We start from the raw sequence: 20,891 nt of genomic DNA on the forward strand, positions 1-20,891 counted from the left end.
GGTTGGGACTTGCATTAAGGCTGCGATTGCATGATACTCAAAGTTTCAGCAATAAACTTGTTTTTTGTGAATTCTGTCAAGTGTGTCAGCTGAACAGCTGAAACTGAACAGCTCTTTACCTTCAAAGGGTAGGTCTTCTACTCTGTCCTTGTTTCATTACGCAGGGAAGTGGCTCTCAGCTATTAGTGACATCTCAGAACGATTGCTGTTGGCTGTAGCTAAATTGCGTGCTGCATAATGTGCAACATGTTTGGAAAAGTTAAACTGATGTATCCAGTTGGAGCAGCCCTTGCCAGCTTACGCTTGTCCTCTTTGAGTAGCTCCAAATAAGGCCCATTCTTCCTTCACAAAAAGAGCTGGTATCTAGCCATTATTGACTGATAATTTAAAATGTTAAAAGATGATGCAGAGGATGAATAAATCTTCCTTAAATATGCATCTAGTTTTCTACCCTCTTTGTCCACAGGGACAGCATGCTGGGATCCCCTATGCATTCCCTGTAGTTCTTCTGCCACAAAAGAGTTTGAAGTGGGGCGTGTAAACAGGAAATGATAAGTATCTTGTTTGGTGCACTAACAATTTTCAATCCTTTTCAGGGATGATGGAACTAAGACGAGGTACCGTCATAAATCTGTGGATCTGCCATAAGTCCTAAGAGACCATCTATAGCTGGATATACCAACTGACCTGTGGAACAGGAGCTCATAAGTGATAACCCCGAACACTGGGTCTTTAGATCTAGATGCAGCACAGGAGATCTCATTCTCCAAGGATCTTGCCATCTTAATTAATTGTTCACTGTACAGGTGAAGATCCTCGCTAGGTGACTGCTCTGGAGAGTCATCCAAAGGTTCATTTGGAGACAGTTCTGATGCTACAGCCATCTTGGAATTGGAGGTGGTCTGATGAAACCAATGCCCCTGATGGGCCAACTTCTGATGGAACTGGTGTGACTGGAAACAAACAGCCTCCCACCAGTTGTGTTTAGTGGGGTGCCAAACGGAGGATCTTTTCTGCATGACTTCTGTTCTTAATACAGGTCCAGCTCACATCTGTAAGGTGGCCCTCATGGGTACCGGAAAAGGTATAGGCCTTCCATCCATGGAGTGAAAGGAGGACATGGTCAAACATATCTCAAAGACGTAGTGATTCCACTATCTGATGAAGAAACGGGAGACTGAGTTAACAGAGAAGCCCACAAGTGAGGAGATGGAGTGCTCGGAACCTGGGCTACTGACTTTGAAGACAGTTTGGATTAGAGTGTCTCCACTCTGGCCATTTTCACACAGCCACATGCCCGGAAGATTGTGCGAAACTCACGGCATAAAAACGTCTTCCTAGTGCAATTTCCCAGCATGATCCTGTTTAATGGCGCTTTTTCTGACATCATTGAGCCATTAAAGGGGATCGTGCCAGGAGATCGTGCTAGGAAGACGCTTCATGCTGTGAGTATGAGCGAACGCGATCTCCCGGGGCCCGTGTGAAAACGGCCTTTGAATCTGATAGCGGCATGTTTGGTTCTGAATGCCACTTAGCTTTTTAAGCAGAAGTTTTAGAACTGCTGAGTTGAAACTTGTGTATTTTTTAAAGACAGCTCTTTGAGTCATGACAAGGCCCTCAGCAGAAGAGCTGAAGACAGAAGGATGGGGGCTGAAATAGCTATCCTGATAACTCCGAAGTTTAAGCTTTTTTTTTTTTGCTTTTTAATACAGAATTATTGTCAAAACAACTAATACCTCAAAACCTCTGTATCTGACAAAAAAACTGAACAAGGATTTAAAGAGAAGAAGCAGAGAGAACTGAGGGAAAGTGCTCCCCCCAACCCAGGTTGAGAAAAAGGTAGGAAAATCTGGACATGTTCTGGGGCCAGGGAGTGCCTCAGGCATCCTTTACAACTTTAGAAGTTTCTTCCATGGCAGGCCTGTGTGTTGGACTGCACTGTGACCACAGTGATGAAACAAATTTTATCCTGTTATTGGATCAACTGAGAACTAGCAAGGCACAATGGACAGATCATTAAACTCGGACTGGGTTGTAACGGTATTACATCAGTCAAGAAACTCACTGAATGACCTTGGGCCCTAACCTACCTCACGAGGTTGTAATCAGGAGAAAATGTGAAAGTCATATATCTGCCACTCTTAACTACTTGAATAAATAAGGAGATAAAATTTCTTCACACTTCCTAATGCATGCAGTTTTTTTACACTTTCGCAGAAATGTTAAAAGTTGTATTTATATCTGCATGAAATCGTCTGCAGTGCAACAAGGCTGCAGGCAGTCCTTCATGGACTACTATTATTAAATTCTCCTGGATACCATAGCCTATTCTAAGTTTGCTAGTTGCTGTTTCATCCCCTGAGCATGGCAGAATTTCAGCTACATAAAAGTGACCTAATGCTGTATCTTTAGGACTGAAAATACAATAAACTCCTGTTGACCTCTGCCCAGCACTGATACACTACTTTTTTCAAAATAAAATAAAATACGTGAATAAAATCCTATAAAGCAAGTCGTGTGACTTTCAGACCAGTTGCATTGTAAAAATTGTTATCAGTATCCATCAGATCTATGAGGTACTCATTTTGTTTGTGTTGCTAAGGAGGCAGGCTCAATTAACAGGGGAAAATCATACTGGCAGGCCATGAACACAGTCAGTGCAGTCATGGAATATTAAAATCCATGCCAGCCCTACAATCTAATTCATGCTTTTGGGAGGAAAGGCAGGAAAAAAATTAAATAAAATCACTACTGTGTATGGGTTGGGTGCCATGCTGAAAGAGCAGTGGGGCAACCCCCTCTTACGTTCTGGACCACAAGTGTTTATCTTTGAAGTACAAATCTTTAATATCCAGACCATAAATTAAACTAAAGATAGCTCAGGATACATGGGGAAAAGAATCACCAGTTTAAGACTGTATTATCAGGCAGCTGAGCTAATGTGGCTGGCCTAGTGAGCACGGACAGGTGATGATCTATCACTGACTTGAATTGCACAATTCTTTGTAAGAATTCCTCTGATGATGATGAATTTTTTCTGTTTTAAATGACCAGCTGAAAATATGGATGAAATACAGCAGTAAGATTTAACCATCCATATTCCCTTTGGCATTAGCAGTGAAACCACAGATTACAATCTTGCTTATTATTTGGGTAGCTGTAATTTATGGGAGAAGTACAATTTACCTTGTTAGAACTATCTGATCATTGAAGTTAATGGGTTGTGTCCAACCAAACATGAGCAGAGCTTTGCTCATGGAACTGAACTTAACTGTCCTGCCTCCCCCTTCTGTTGCAGCCCTCAATGCTCCGGACATATTGTGGGAGAAAGGAATCAGAGAAACTGGGCTGCCCTCCACCAGAATAAGGGAAACACTTGTGGGAAACACTCATTGCATACAGCAAAACACAATTTCTTATGCAGAAGTTTATGTTAAAAATCAGCAAAAATTTCCCCATTTTTCAATAAAGTTGGTTAGTCTTAAAGGTGCTACTGGATTCTTTACTGTTTTGCAACTACAGACTAACACGGCTAACTCCTCTGGAGCTACACCCACTTTTCAATATTTTCAAGTAAGGAGCTTTCTTCAAACTCAGACAAGTTTCTGCAGTTGCCACCCTGCAAATGGGCAAAGCAACCCCCTACCTTATGGAACAACTTGCCTGAAGAGGCCAGGAAAGCCCCCATTGTCCTGGATTTCTATAAACTATGCAAAACTGAATTATCCAAGAGGGCATTTTATACAGGACTGTGCTGTCAGGAAATGGTTGGGAGAGATGCACTGGTAATGAAATAGGTGTGTAGGCTATAGTGCTGTGTACTGTCTGCTGGTGTCTGTTGCTGAAAATATGGTCTTACTGGAAAGTTCCGTATCATTTAATATGTTATATCCATTAGCTTATGTTTGTTTCTGTATGGTTTTCTAGCTCTGCTGTTTTCAAATTCCTGCAGTCCTTACCCTATTGCATTGTTTAGTTCCTGCGTTTACCCAGGTGTGTGGAATGGACAGTAAGAGAAAGATCCTGCCCCTGCCACTCTTTTCTATCCATGAAAATGCTCTGGGTGGAAAGCAGGGACAGAGGAAACCTCTCTTGCCTGTGTGCACACACATTGCTACCCTTTTCCTGTCTCCCAAACCATCTGGAAGGTGAATGTGGTCACATATTAAACTCATGATTGGGTTTTCCCCAATCACATGAGGTTAGTGCACGTGTAACCAGACCCTAACTTGCCTCTCCAGCAGCAATGCTGGATCTGCTATAACCCATAGATTCTGAACTCCACTGAAAGCGGGAAGCACAAAGTACTTCAAGACCTTTGTCTTCCCAGCCAGTATCATTTGTCTTCTTTGGGTTAAGTTTCAATATGTTCACTTTCAACCATTTGACCACAGCAGAAAGACAATGGTTCAAGACCTCTACCATATCACCAGGGGATTTGGAAAGAGAGATACAGAGCTGGGTGTCATCTGTATATGGATGACTTTTGGTTCTGCTATTCCTACCTCAATCACTTTCACTCGGTCACAGAAAGGGCAGATTAGAGACTGGGCAGCAATAACTGGTCACATCATTTTTCTGCATTTTAAAGTAGTGGATGGATTAACTGCCTCTTTGAATGGCTGGGGAAAGACACTCTTAACTGATTAGTGATGGAATTACAATAGTCATCAGGGGCTCGTTAATGTGGTCCTTATATGATTTTAGTAGCCATGATGGGCAAGGGTCCAGTGCACAAGTGTGGCCTTCACATATCCCAGGATCCTGTCAATATCCATCATGGTAGTGGTGGTGGAGAGTGCCCTCAAGCCACAGTTGACTTATGGTGACCCTGATGGGATTTTCATGGCAAAGACTAACAGGTGGTTTGCCATTGCCTGGCTCTGTAACCCTGGTCTTCAATGGCGATCTCCCATCCAATTACTAACCAAGGCCGACTCTGCTTAGCTTCTGAGATCTGATGAGATTAGGCTCACCTGGGCTACCCAGATCAGGGTATCCATTATGGTAACTGGGGTCACTTCCACATGCTCCAATGGAATGAGTGAAATAACCTGCCAAAGTTCGGCTAGCAGGCCATCCCATTAAGGTTGTGTGGAAATGACCTGGGTCAAAATGATCCATAAGCAGGCCAGATGATATATTAAGCATTTCTTCTGCCTGGTCTATATTACAGCAGGCATATTTGTGCTATTTTAATCAGCTGTGCTACCACAGCATATTTGTGCTATTTTAATCAGCAAAAAAATTGCAAAATTATCAGAGATAATTGTCAGTTTCTGAGACAGTAAAAGTTCAGAATTAGAAGTCATCAGATGCCAAGACACCTTAAACAACTGGGATGATCATGAACTACCTGTTGTAATGGCTGCACAGAAATAACTTTTCTTCGCTGCCATCACCACTGTTTCATAGGTTTTCCAATGGGCTCCGACTCAATATGAGTTTTCTGCCAACATCTTTCTAGATGTCTTCTGCCCCTTTTTAGGTAATCCAGCTTTGCAGTAAACCATGGGGCTGGTTTCTGCCCCAAGGGTGGAAGGGATCAACAAGGAGCAATCTTGTCAACAGCTTTGAGGAGCTTCATATTCCTGTTGGAATAGGCGACTCAGCCTGCCTTTGGACACTGGGGGATGCTGCATGTCTCTTTGAATAAATGTATAAGTCTAGCAATCTGCCACTCTCTTGTCTAAGGTGGGAACACTTACTGACTCCTCCTCTCTTGCCTCTGTGCCTCTTGGGAGATTTCACACCTTCCCTCATGCTCTTCCAAGAGAGAAGATGTAAAGCCACCATGCTCCTTATGGAGCCCTTCTTTTGTCCACAAACCTGGACCTACAACCTCGCTGCCTAGTTTCAGGCCATGGCATAGACTAGGGAATGTAACTCTTTAGAATAGGATCTTTCCCTTATTATTACCAGAAGATATTGCTATGGAAGAAATCTGCTACAATAAACTGTAAGTTCTGTCTTTCTATGAATTTTGTCTGAGGATTAATTAATGCACGTTTGTAAGGGTTTAAACGCTTCTGACTAAATTGCTCTGCTATATTACTCTGCTAAGTTACTAAACTATATAAATACATAATCTCTAACAATTCCAAGCTCCCACAAACATGGGTTTAGAGTCCTAAAATCCCCCAGGGCATTTTGGAATCCAGAAGGATCCATGAGCCTCCATGTGTGTGCCATTTTAACTGAGCCATCCTTTTTGTGAGATGGACCATCTTCCATTTGTTGTGTCAACAGCTGGGCTCTAGCTGTGTGTCCCAGGTGAAGAGCCATGGGCCAAGAGCCCTTGTGCTCTTTGGCTCATGCCTCTGGCAAGGCCCTGGTCCCTTTGAACTGGCTGTTTGCCAGATCAGCTTTCTTGCTTAGGGATTTTGAAATGGAGAAGGGGGGGTGTTTGCTTGCTCTGTGGCCCAATCAGCTGTGACGTTCAAAACAGCTAGGCCCTCCAAATAGGACCTCCAAGGCTCAGGGGCAGATTGGCAGATGTTGATGAACAATCTGTGTCTAGTGGAAATTCGCTGAACTAATCAAGTACTATATCAATAAAATAACAAGTTGTTCCATTGCCCTACAACCCAATCTCTTGGGAGTTTTAGATAACACAACAATCCCTCAACCCAGACAGATTCATAGGACTGTTATTTACAGTAGCCAAACTCCTAGTAGCCAGAAGTGGGAAGAGGGGAAAAAACACACCTAACACACCTAAATAGTTTCATTTGAGAAATCATGGTAACAGACAAGATCTCAACACAATTTAAAAGTATGGAAAATCCGAATTATACCTTAGGTATCTTAGAAAAATAGCTCCTCTTTATTTCATATGTAGAATCTATGAAAGAATATGGTATGACAATCTAAATGTAAGGCCAATCCATAAGGAAACAAAATGATAATTTCATTGTATGTTTATTTTTTAAAAGTATTGTAATTTATGTCAACACACTGGACCATTAAGAAGTACTTTATCATAAAATCTCATTTTCCATCTTTATAATGCTGAAGGTCCATGTCATTTGTATAATAGGTCCTATACCTTTATTTCAGGGCCCTGTATTGTTTTATTAATTTTTTTAAAGATTGGTGATAGCAAGTGAGGGCTATTGTCTACAGGACCTGCTTGTGAGGCTTCCCTGTGACAGCTGATTGGCCACTATTGGAAATGGGATGTTGGACATGATTGACTTTGGAGACCCTTAGCAAGCTCAATCACATTTTTATCCCTCCCATGGAACAAACTGGACCTCACGGTAGAAAATATCACCCATTCTTCTGCACTTCATCCTCACAACCACCTAGGCAGACAGGTCAGGCTGGGCTGCATGGCAAAAACATTTTGAACTTGGGTCTTTCCAGGGTTACCAGCTCCAGGCTGGGAAATTCCTGGAGATTTTGAGGGTGGAGCCAGGAAGCGTAGGGTTTATTTTGTCCCTGGGAACCGATTTCTGTAGCCGGGACATCAGAGGTAATTCCGCATCTCAGCCCTCACCTGGAGGTTGGCAACCAAGTGTCTTTCAGTTCCGCTTCAACTGCATATAGCCACTGTACCACTGGCTTTCCACAGCATTGGAAGAACTAAATGCGGATACCATTCAAATCCATTGTAATTGGTTCCTTTTATTTTTGTTCCGTTATTAAATTTTTTATTATATTTGATTAAAAACGGACATTCGTTTAAAACTTAGTTATTTTTTTTTTTAAAAAAACCCTCTAACTTCCATTTGTAAAAGACGGGCCTGCCTTCCCCACGACTGAACTAAAACCTTCGGTGGGTCAATAGCGGTTCGATCCAATTAAAACCGGACGGGCCGTTGTTTGTGAACGAGTCTGCTCCGGCTCTTTTGTGCCGGCGTCGGAAGCGCTTCAGTTCCTCTCTCCCAGCCCTGGGAGGCGCGCCTGAACTTGAAGCAGGAGGCGCCGCCTGAGGAGCAGAGCGGAGCTGAGGCCGGCGTTGTTGGGCGTGTGTGGGCGGGGGGCGGCGGCCGCCGCCGCGGCGGAGCGGTGGGAGGGGGCAAGCGAAGCAGGCGCCGCCCGGCCGCTTTTGCGCTCCCTCGGCGGCGGGCGGGATAAATGCTGAAATCGGGGCGCAGCTCCGCAAGTCGCTGAAGCGAGCGGCGGGAGGAAGAAGAAGCTGCTGCTGTTGCCGCCGCCCTCGTTGCTGCGGAGGCGCGTCTCAGGAGAGCTGAGGTGAGAGCGATTTGGACGCTGCGGCGCTCCCGCCCCCCTCAAGACGAGGCGCCTTCTCCGCCCTCTTTTAATGGCACCCCTCCCTCCGCGCTTCTCAGTCTTCCCCCCTATATTTACTTTTCTCTCGCTTCCCTTCCACATTTCCAGTTAGCCGGGGAGGAGGAGGGGGTGGTGTGGCGGTGCTGGCAGCCGTCGTGAGGACTCTTTGTGAGGAACTAACTATTGGTGCGAGTGAGGAAGTTTGCGTGTTCTCTTTTTTACGGCTGTTCCTTGTTGAGCTTCTCTGAATTGAAACGCGTGGTTGAGTTTGCGGGGAAGAAAGAGAGAAATCGCACGCTTTTGAAACGCTTCATAGAGGGGCAAGCGGGCGTGTGTCTGTCTTCACTAGAATTCACAAAAGGCTACAGACTGGAGGAGACTCGCGCTCTCTCTCTCTCTCTCTCGACAGGCTGTAGATTATTGGCATCTCGCTCTTCTTCTCCCTTCCAACTAAAGGTGCCTGTTACCTTCCAGCCTCAGTTGGGAACCGGTAGTAGGTTCCTCATATATCATTCAGAAGCATTTAGAAAAATGATGGTCATAGTTTTCGTGTTTAAGGCTTTCTCTCCGGATTTATGCTGCAATCCTGTGCAGAATGGTAGCATTTTAAAAAGATTCTTAGAATTGCACTGTTAGTGTTGCAGTTAAGATTAACCAATTGCACCGATAGATCATTGGCTATTGTGTACAATGCCAATCGCAACTGGATTATCGTGTGTGGAGAAGCTCATCTAGTTGCAAATAGTTGCTATAGCTCAGCAAGAGTGTAATATCCAACAATGTTTGGCTGCATCTGGTCACCTTGCTTTCTGTTACTTTCTTGCTCTTTTCCTCCAATACTGCTGACTGTCTGCTCCTTTCTTGGGCCACTGTAACCTTGGAAATTAATCTAACTTGTCCCCTTGCCACAAGCAAGCTGTGCTTTATATTAGTTTAGGGTCGAGCACCAGGTGTATGAACATGGTGGAAAACAAGTGACTGGTTAAAAAGTACAAGTCCTTTTGCAAGGGGTTTTAATGTTTTTTTTTTTTTGCACAAGACTCCTTCCTGATTTAGGCAGGTTTTGTCTGCATGATCTTGTTTACTTCTTATTGTAGCTTCAGACTGTAGTGGAGACCTATGATAGTCTTTGTAAGTATGCTATCCTGCCAACATAGCCAGTGTTTTTTGCAAGGGGTACTTCACTAGATGCTGTGCTTATTTGCAAGTTGTAATCATTTGCTTTGTCTATTCTTGCTATACTGTGTAGGCAGATATCCTTGTCTGTCTCTGAAGTATCAATCACAACCTCTTTAAAAATCTTCAGCTTTTCTGATTTTCTCATGGTAATAAAAATGACAGTAATACCACCCAACATAATTAAGGTTTACTAGAACTGAAATCTTGTATGAAATAATTGATTCCTTAGCAGGATTGGAAAGAAGAAATATGCATAGGTTAAAGCTGATGAATAGTATCTTTGCCAGTGTTTAGATGATTATTTCATGGGGTGGTGCCAATATGGGGTGGTTGGTTTCCCTTGATTTGTGTAAGGAAGAAAACCTTTCCTCTGCTTGAAAATGAGTCCCTTCACCATCTTATTTGTGATGAACTTGTGAAACTGAATTTGTTTGAAATTAGAATTGATACCTTGTGGCACTAGATGGTAGGAGAACAATTAAAATACACATCTTCTATGCTGCGGGATACTAGTATAAAAGGATTAGGGTTTTTTACTAGATTTCTGTAGTATCCTTTTGTTCCAAAGAAAATTATAAATAGTTTATATACCATTAATATAGTGAATCACCCTCTTTATTTGCTCTCCTGTGCTTTATTCTTGTTAAAATTTTGAACGTGATGCTGAATAATATATATATTTATTGTAGGAAGTTCTATGCAATATTTAGGATTGCTGCAGTACAGAAAGTTAATTTTATTATGTAGGCCTTATTTCTACTTCTTCTCTCTACCAGAAATTCCAAACGGGAAGTTTGGGGTACTTTTTAGGGGGGAAAAGAAACATTAGTTGTTAAAAATGCATATTAGTGAAAAATAAACAGACAGCTTCTATACAATGCTAAACTATTCAGGACCTACTTTTAACAATGGTTTTATAATAAATGTAATATTTGGCCAGCGTATTGTGAATGTACAGAATTATATAAACACACATGACCAGCTCATTTGAGGATATAGCCTGCCTTGGAAAGGACGGAGGAAGCAGTTGCTGTCCCTACTGATCTGGGGTTGCAACGGTGTTAGTCTAAAATATAATGTAGTTTAGTTGGGTATATTTGTTTTGAAATAACTTGCTAGTATCAGGAAATCTATTGCTTTGAGACATTGCTCAAACGTAAGGTAGGTGTATACTGACTAGATATTTCTTAACTAACTACACAGATGAGGAACTTGCAGCCAAGAACCAATTTACCTTGTATGTAATACTCTAAAGCTACATTTTGATGGCGGAGCTAACTTCAGTCTTGATTGTGCACTGTTTTCTTGCTTAACTGCTGATGGATTGCTCTGTGGCTTATCAGTCTCTTCAGGTAACCTTCCTATGCTGAATGGGCTTGAGCTGCCTTCTCTACCAATGGGACACTAAAGAATTAATCAGGAATGGGATGAACCTTTTGTTCACTTTGTCATGGAACTGGAATGTCTTTCCTAGTTAAAGCTTGGCAAGGCACTTGGCTCCCTAATTTAACAAGCAGTCACTGAAAGCATCTTTTGAGAAACTCCTCAGAGTGAAGAACTAGGTCAGCCACAAAATGCATGCTCAAGGAAGGCAATATTTCTTTTACCCACACTGTTTAAAGAGTTTAACAGCTTAAGAGGAAAACAAAAATCTGAGAACTGTAATAGAACAACAAGGCAGGAATACATAGCATTTACAGATCCTAGAGACATTTGGGGAGGAATATAGCTTTTGTTCTGGACTCACCTATGAAACAGGTGTTTGAAACATCCTCATCTGTTGACCTCAGCAGAAACCATTTTGATGGGCAGCCCTTCTGTTTTGTAGCCAGTAATTTGAATAGCCATCCGTGTGATAAGACCATTATTACACTGAGCAAGTTGGTTTCATTGGATGAAGTGTAAAAATTGGTTGTTCAGAAATAATTTAAAATGGAGCTTGTGGCTTGTTGAATGGTATGTTGAGATCTGCTGCTTTAAAATAGTACATTACTTTGCCTTTCAGAAGGTTTATACTGAACTAGCTTTGTACTCAAATAGCTGTTTCCTTAAATACAGTATTAGGCCCCTGTGCTCTAAAACGTAAGCCTTCTGTTTTGACGTGGTCTTTAGAGTTGGCTGCTTTGTTCTTCTGAATAGGTAAGCCTGCTTGGAATATACTGATACATTCAATACTTTTTGAGAGGTAATGAGCTGATAAAAACAATAGTATGTTGATTTATGGTTGGTTTAGGAAGAATGTATTCAGAATTTCTGAAATTCCACACATAGTTGAAGGGTGGAAGAGTTTTATTTCATAACTAAGCGTTATGATGACACATTTAAGACAATTCAAGGCTGTTACCAGCATAGCAGTAGCTGACATTTAACACAAGCTTGCTACTGTATCAAAATCTAGTCAGCCAGTCATAGACAAAACTGTCCTACCTCTGTGTACATCCAGATGGCTGGCATAATGTAATTCCAGTGTAATTAAAGGTGTGGTATATTAAACATTGAGCATCTTTCAAAAAAAGGTGTGATTTTATCCTGGCAAAAGTGTCATTTTATCCTGGAATGGTCATTTTAAAAACACTGTTAATGAAAGTCATCCCTGGCTTCCATTTGGAACCATCATTTTAGAAATGGCCTACAATACAGGTTTCCTTCTCATATGCTATTGTCTTAAGATATAAGCCTCATAGGATTTCATGTATGTACTGGTGATCAGGAGTCGCTGAAAAGTTTGTATACTGTAGCTATAAATGACATTTTTGATGCAATGAGGAATATGCCAATTTTCATGCTTCTCTTTGGAGAAATATTGGACTGTTATCCTGTATTAAAGCAAATGTGTAGGTTTGGTAAGGAAGTATTTCTTGAAATTTATTTTTGGGTAGTCTAGACACTTGTAATTGCTAAATCAGAAACTGCTCGATGAAAGAGTGTTTTTCTTCCAGTCATTACTCTAGTATTCTAGAGTATCTCTTTTTACTAGTAAGGATGAATGATCCAGGAGTATGCGGAAGGGCACATTTGAATCAAATCTGTTGTTTTTAAAGTCTTCCAGCTTTAAAGAAAATGGCTTTTTATTATGATGGTGGAAATCTTATTCTTGACTAATCGATTTTTTTCATCAGAAATAGTAATGTATCCTAAAGGAATTTGTTCAGGTCAAAATGCAGCATATTGTGTTGATTATTATTTTTCATCATTAAGTTTAATTTATTGTCTGGCTTTCTTACTGGGACTTAAGGCAGATTACAAATTACAGATTTGTTAAGAACTATTCAGTTAATTGACAAGCAAATTACAAAGTATGATAAAATATTTGGCTCTTAACAGCAAAGATTCCTAGTTAAATAAAATAATGCAGTGGGGCTGGGAATTAGAGAGATTATTTAGTTAATCAGTGAACAGAGTACAAAATAAAATTAAAATTCAGCCTAACCGCCTATTCTTAATGCAACAAAATAATGCAGTGGAACTGGGACTGAGGAATAACTCAACAAACAAAAAACTATCAATGTAGTAACATTTCTGTCATGTATTTTAATTAAATTTAACAGTAAGATTCTTAATAAAACAAAATACAAGACATGGGCAGAAATGTACATGTATGTCTCATAAGATTGATTTTCTGAATACTTAATATGTGAATGCATTTGAACATTAAGTGCACCCTCTGGTGTCTGCAAGCATGGAAAAAGGAATGAAGTAATTTATTTTCTGTTTAAAAGTCAGTTGAAATGTTATTAAGGTATGAACAATTATTTCCTGATGCAGTGATGCCTTCATCTAAATGTTTATTTTGTTAATGGTGTTGTGTATGGTCAGACATATGTATCCTAGACACATCTGCATTAATAGGGCCCGGGTTCCAGCTGGAGACCAAATCCACACTAAGCCCAAGAACAAGGAAGAAATATGCTTTCCTTTGCCTCCCATTTCATGTTTATGGGGCATCTGATTTAGGTTCTTCACCAAGTTTAGGCACCATTAAATCTTGACAATATTCCATAGATCAGTAATAAAGGATCTTTGACTATGGTCACAAGCAACGCTACATCTTAGAGTACAGAGATCCAGATAAAGAGAAAACAAAAAATAAAGATAATGATGGAGAATAATACAAATACCTGAGCAGGAGAGTTGGCAAGTCTCAAGAATACAGATAATACAAAATACTTAATGCTTAATTTCCAATATCAAGTGCCCACTAAAAGAGTAAGCAACTTTCTTTGCAAGTTGCCCCACTTAGAAGGGAGGTGAGAGGCTAGAAAGAGAAAAGGAAGGGGTAAAACGAAAGGGACTACTGATCTTGAAGTCTGATGAGGTTCGACATATTTATTTTATACAATTTCTACCCCATCTTTCTGCCTTCAAAAGGGGCACCATTTAGAGATATGAAGGCCCAGGAAAATAATTGGCGGGGGGGGGGGGAACTGAGCAGGAGAGTTGTCTCAAGAATACAGATAATACAAAATACCTAATGCTTAATTTCTAATATCAAATGCTCACTAAAAGAGTGAGCATTTAAATCTTTGCAAGTTGCCCCACTTGAACAAATTGGAACTGAATCCAGACAAGACGGAAGCAATGCTGGTTGGGAAGGCAGAGATACTAAAGGATATTGTGTGTGGACTTTTGATGGTATTCAGCTGTTTCTTGCAGACTTGGTCAAGAATCTGGGGCTGGATTTAGTGCTGCTGCTAGAGAAGCAAGGTAATGCAGTTGCAAAAAATGCCTTCCACAAACTCAGTCTAGCCTTGAAGATGGTCCCCGACACAGCCTATCTGGCCACCTGGATTCATGGCATGGTAACATCAAGACTTGACTGCTGTAATGCAGTTTACTGTTGTAATGCAATCTACATAGGTTTCCTCTCAAAGTCAACTTAGAAACTCCAGTTGGGGCAGAATGCTGCAGCTCAATTATTATCAGGACCTGGGTAGAATATGCATATTACTCTCATTCTGCAGTTACTTCATTGGTTACCCATCAGTTACTGGACTAAAGTTTTGGCTGTCATATACAAAAAGCCCTTTGTGGCCTTGGCCCCTTATATCTATGGGACCATCTCTTTCCCTATGCTCTGCCACAGCAGTTTTGTTCTCCTGATGAGAGCCTTCTGCAGGTGCCACCTTGTACATGGGCAAAATCAACAGCTGCTGCACACATGCTTTCTCTGTAGTGGCCCCAACTTATGGAATGGCTTGCCTGAAGAGGTCAGGAAAGCTCTCACTCTTCTGGCTTTCTGCAAACTCTGCAAAACTGAATTATTCAGGACGGCTTTCATACACAGGTAATAGGGCATACCTTGGGGAAGGATTGTACCCGCAGTTATAGGTTAGGTGGCAGAACTCAAAAACAAAAGATACTTCACTTTTTGTGTTTAAAGGCCAGTTCAGTTAGAACAAGGAGGTGTGGTTTGGCAGCAAGTTTAAACGGCACAAATTGAAACTACTGGACAAATAGCCCAAGGTGGGAAATGGAATGAAAACTTAACCAAATATTGACATGGATCCTGCATTTAAAGTAATGGAAATAGAAACAGCGACAGAGCGTGCTAGTGTCTTAAGGCCCACTGGATGATTACTTGGGATCCTTGATTAAGGGTCTGAATGCCAACCATTGGGTTTGTTCAAGCTTGTTCCAGTTGCTTGTTCAGTACCAGTTAGTGTGATTGAATTTGGTGGTGCAGTCTTGCTTTCTGTGCTGTGACTATGCCTTTTGTTTCTGTGATGGCTAAAGATGGTTTTATTTGCTTAGTTGCAAAAAAAAAAAGGAGAGAAACTGAACTTTGCACCAGGATGGAGGAGACATGAACAAAATGAGAGCAGACTCCCAGTGTTAATACGTCTCGATGTTATTTTCTTGTTCTGGATGCCGTAATAAGGTAACAGTAAATGCTGTGTGGAAGAAAACCTTGGAATCAAAGTATTTGTGCAAAAATATTTCTTGTCTGGGTACATCCAGATGGAAACTTGCATGTCATTACATTTAATTTTAGATTTGTGCATCATAGTTTCTAGTGCTAATCTTCACGTTACCTTTTACGTTCTTGTTGACTTTTGCTGGCTTGAAAGAGGGGATCTTTTTTGTCTAAAATAATGTTGAACTTGAGCACCTGTAAACTTCTCAGTAACTTTAATACTATATGAAAAAAGGTGGGAAAATATACTAAGTTACAAAATAGCTAGGTTTAACTTTAAATTGAAATTAGGTTGAATTTAGCCAGATACCTTCATAATTAACAAACTAGATATAGGGAAGCAGTGAGTTAAGGAGAGCGTAATGTCTGTATTCGTGGTTTCCCGTTCTTGTGGAAGTGGATTTTTCTTCCTGGGTTTCCTCATTGCTGTTATTTTGGGGGGTATATTCAGGAATCCTGATCAAATCCAGGATTCTCAGATAGACAGGTATTAATATTTGGAAATAACTGGGTCAGTTATTCCCTATGGGGGAATCTTTTCAGGATTTAGGGGGCAAACGACACCAAAATTGCAGCAGAGTGAGGGCTGACTGGCATCTGAAGACCGCCCCAGATTTCAGGAAGATTGGGTCAAGGGCTCCAGTTCTATGGGCCCCTGAACAAGGTGCCCCCAGCCACTGCTCCCTATTTCCTGTGTGTGTGGGGGGTGGAATCCAATGCTTTCTCCAGGGTATAGAAAGTGCCAAGCACACAAAGAGCAACCACTGACCCAAAGCCTCCTGAAAAGAACTAACAAAGCCCATGGTCTGAGAGAGAATCCTCGTGATTGGACAGACAGTTGAGCTCTCCTTAACTTGCTGCATTTGCTTGCACGTGTTGCTTCCTCGTCCTCTCCTCTTCTTCTTTTTGGCCAGAAAAGGAAATGTCCAAAAGCCAAAAGGGGAAAAAAACTGATGCAATTGGCTGCAGCTTCAAGAGCGTGTTCCTTCTGCTGCCAGGTGCCCTGATTGTTCTAGGATTCTCTGGTTCTGTTGAGCTTGTTAGGGTTTTTTTTTTTTGGAAGCTTTGGGACAGTAGAATTGGATCCTTTGACCCAGTCTTCTTGAAACTTGGGGGGGGGGGTGTCTTTAAAGAACAGCCAGATCTCACTCAGCTGCAGTTTTGGTGTGGTTTGCTTTGCTTGAAAATGCCCCCCACACCAGTGAAAGATACCCCTATAGGGAGTAATGGAGCTGAATATATTCAAATTCTGGAAAAAAAACAAAACTGAATACTAAAGTGGTATTTTTTGACCTGACTATTGGGAATATGATATTTATGGCCTTCCGAATACCCAAATCTGAAAAATACTTTTTTTTTTTTAGTTTACATCCCTATAGCAGATCAAAATGCAACGCAGATTGACATACTTCATCAGCAGCTGATCATGTGAGATTTCCATGTGACTTTGGCCTTCAGTGTATATTGTGGATATTAAATTATAATATTGCTTATTGTGTGTTTCAGATTTATATTCTGTGTAAGAGCATTCTTTGCATTAACTCAAATTTGAGGTGGTGTCTGCTGTAGCCCAGATTTGTTATTCCAAAGCAGTTAGGTGTGGTTAGGGGAGTGTTTAACAGGATGCCAGATCCTCTTTCTCAGTTTTTATTTTACCTGTGTGAAAAATCAGATTTATCAATGCCCATAGAACCTTTTGAGGCAAAAACACAGGGGACTTGTAGGAGAACATCTTGTTAGGGCACAACATCTCATCTCCCCACCCCCTCCTTTCTTTCTGTAGGTATAAAGGCTGGATGTGGCTAGAAGCATGAATCCTTGAGTATGAGCTCTTGGATCCTAGTCTATGGCTCACAGCCTAGGGAATTATAATAGTCACCCTAGTGAAATGGGACCTGCCCAGTATGTATTTGCTTTTTTGTTGTTTTGATGACTTAAATTATATTGTTTTAATTTAGTTTCTAAAATTCTGTAAGCCACTTTGGCTCCCTTGGGAGAAAAGCAACACTAAGAAATTAATAAATAAATGCAGGGCTGTAGAAAAGAGCAAGAGTTTAGTAGCACCTATAAGACTAACAAAATTTGTGATAGGGTATGAGCTTTCGTGATCCACAGCTCACTTCTTCAGATTCTTGCTCTTTTCTACTGCTACAGACAAACACAGCTACCCATCTTGATCTAAATACAGGGCTGTTTGTGGAAAGGCTGTGATGTTGACAGGCTAATGGTTGTAGTAGGATTCTTTTCCAGTGCTTTAAAGCGATTACTTGACAGTTTAGGTACTACCTTAATATTAGATACTACTTTGATATTAGAGATGTCAACCATATGAGCCGCTAACAAGTTTTGATCAGATCCAAGCAGAGATGTGATTTCACTCTATATCAAAGTATGTAGATTTAGGATTGCTTAACTAGAAATACTGGGATTGCTAAACTGGAGATACTTGGCAGCTAAACTAGAGATACTTGGCAGAAGGACATAAAAACACACAACTGGCTGAGTAAAGCTTTTTGTTTAACTATTTGCCTGTCCAGCAGCATTCTCTTTGAACTCTGAATGTTAATATTTCTGAAAGTGAGTGTGCATATGCAGGACAGCTATGTGTTTCTGATATATTTGTCCCTGAAAGTGGGGAAGGACTGACTAAAGGAAACTTGAGCTACAATATTTCAGCCGTCATTTCAGATTAAAACACTCACAAGATCATGCTTGAAATCATGAAACTAATTAAGATACAAAGGTATTACCAAGAACATGGCAAGAAGCAAATATAACTCTGATACACAAAGAAGGAAAAGATCCATTAATACCACGATTATACAGACCCATCTCCCTACTGAATGTAGATTACAAGATATTTATGACTGTATTGGCTGAAAGATTAAGAAGATGCATTTCAGAAGTTATTCATGAGAAGACCAATCAGGATTCATCCCGAAGAGGTACATGAGGGATAATATCAGACATCTCCTCAATGCAATGGAATATTCAAAAAGAAAGGGGGAAAAAAACCTGCATTCATGTTTTTAGATGCTGAAAAAGCATTTGACAATGTGTCTTGGAAATTTCTTATGAAAGTACTCCAAAGAATGAATTCTGGGACAGAGTTCCTGAAATGGATTCAAAGTATCTACACTAATCAGCAAGCGACAATTTTAGTTAATGACTTGTTTACATAAAAAATTGAAATAACAAAAAGAACATGTCAGAGTTGCCCAATATCACCACTGTTGTTTATTATTGCATTGGAAATCTTGGCAGTGAGAATTGGGCAAGACGAAAGAATCACTGGATTAAAGGAGGGGAAAGAGACATGTAAAATGAAAAGCTACGCAGATGATGTGGTCATATCAGTGATGGATCAATGTAATTCCCTGATTTATGTTATGGAACAAATATCAAGATTTGGACAGTACTCTGGATATAAGCTGAATAAAAAGAAAACAAAGATAATACTGCTTTCGACAACAGCAAGAGGAACAAGGAGAGAGAGGGAGAATAACCCATTGTGCCATTACTGCAAAGCCGATAAAATATCTAGGGATATATATTTCAGCACGAAATGAGAATCTTTATAAGGATAATTATCAAAAAGTTTGGACAAAAATTACTGAAAATTTGCAGAGATGGGAAAAACTGAAAATTTCATGGCTAGGAAGAATATCTGCAGTGAAAATGAATATATTACCCAAAATGAATTTTTTATTTCAAATGATTCCAATCTATATAGATCAAAAGACCCTAAACAAATGGCAGAAAGTAATAAACGATTTCATATGGAAATGGAAGAAACCAAGGGTAAGCCTTAAAGTATTACAGGATGACAAAAATGAGGAGAACTGGCTGTACCAAACCTCAAGTTATAACATGAAGCAGCAGCACTAGTTTGGATAACAGACTGAATCATAAATCTGACTAGCAGACGCATCCAATTGGAGACAGAGGATGCCAAAGAAGGTATCCATCATTATCTATGGCTTAAGAAATCACTGAAATCTATTCAAAAACAGGACAGGACTCATATATTAAGAGAGAGGCTACTCAAAACGGTTTCAATGCAGAAATAGAGTGAGCCCACAGGTCTCCCCATTGATGTCCCCAGTAAATGACAGTTATGACAGTTAGTAGAAGCTGAATGGATCAGTTCAGCTATGAGTCAATGATAGATAAGAAAGGGAATATAAAAACCTGGCAAGAAATTCAAGATCAAGGTACAAATGTTCCATGGCTGATGTATCACCAAATGGTATCGAGGCTAAAAGAACAATTTCTTAAACAGGGCTGTAGATTAAGAAAAAAAAACAACAGAATTTGAACAATTAATATCTGGAGACCTGAAATATTTCTTAGGGAAAATGTATAAAATATTACTCCAACACCATACAGAAACAGAACAAATTAAAAGCTGTATGATAAAATTGATAGAAAATTTTGGAGAAACTATTCCAATGAACCAGTGGGAAGATCTATGGACCAAGGATATAAAATTTACAGCCTATCAGAGAGAAAATTGGTATAAAATGTTTTTCAGATGGTTTATTACCCCCAGAGACATTGCGAAAATCACTAAAGGCTATAATGGCCAGTGTTGGAAATGTCAATGCACAGATGCAACTTTTTACCATATGTGGTGGACTTGTAAGAAAGTGCGAAAATATTGGATAAAGATATATGAAGAGATGCAGAAGATGCTTAAACAAAGATTTGAGTTGAATCCAAAAAACATTTTATTAAACATTCTACCAAATAATCTCAGAAAAGAGCAGGGAGACCTTTTTCATTATATGGTAACAACAGCTAGTGTTATATACAGCGAGATGGAAAGCAGATGCGTCTCCTGATGTGTTAGATTGGATAGATAAGGTTCATGAATATGCATCAATGGCTAAATTAACTACTTATGTACATAATAGACCAATAGCTGAATTTTGGGGGAAATGGAGGGACTTTTTTGATTATTTAGGCCAGAACTGACATCAATTAAGGTGACTTAGTATAATTTACTATAAAGATAAAAGGATGGAACACAGAGAATGATTAGTAAAATAGTAGATATTATATTTCGTATAAGAATAAGTAACCATGGAGAGAAGGAGATTTACAACATAAGTTCTGTTCCTAAAATTCTTACCAGTTTAGCTCATTTTTAAATGTAGTGCCTGTTTAAGTTATAAACTAATTTTAGATCTGTTATTTGTATACATTACTATAAGTCTCAAATTAACTGCAAGTATTGTTTGTATAAACTTTTCTATACCCTTTCTATTGACAAATCTTATCTACTTCTAAATAAATTATTTTTAAAAAAGAGAGGAAAAAATGAAACTAATTAAAAATACATTACAAGGGGTGAAACGTAACAGTTCAAACAAGTTGTGGGTATAAGTTACAAGGTTCAGTGTGTGCTGTACAGTTCTTCCTATGAATCATGCATGTTAATCATACATTTTCCAGTGTACTTGTGTAACTGCTTGGAAGAAGATTTAGAACCCATGATTATCGTGCAAGTCTGATTGTTGAAGGTACTTTTGAGACTTTGAGCAGCTCTTGGGATTAC

The 20,891-nt window shown here is 40.0% G+C and overlaps 1 protein-coding gene across 3 annotated transcripts in view; it reads left to right on the plus strand.

The window, feature by feature from the left end:
* Positions 1-8,024: 8,024 nt before the first annotated feature.
* The window catches only part of SERPINE2 (serpin family E member 2), a 44,483-nt gene continuing 31,616 nt past the window's right edge, over positions 8,025-20,891 (plus strand). Inside the window, exon 1 of one of the 3 annotated variants that reach the window (XM_054982655.1) lies at positions 8,025-8,199. The gene's annotated coding sequence lies outside the window, so the exon portion shown is untranslated. Of the gene's footprint in view, positions 8,200-8,357; positions 8,425-9,297; positions 9,370-20,891 lie in introns of those variants that run through there. The other 2 variants (XM_054982657.1, XM_054982656.1) reach the window with 2 other exon arrangements.

Source organism: Eublepharis macularius, chromosome 6 (assembly GCF_028583425.1).
Source record: "Eublepharis macularius isolate TG4126 chromosome 6, MPM_Emac_v1.0, whole genome shotgun sequence".
Lineage (NCBI taxonomy): Eukaryota > Metazoa > Chordata > Lepidosauria > Squamata > Eublepharidae > Eublepharis > Eublepharis macularius.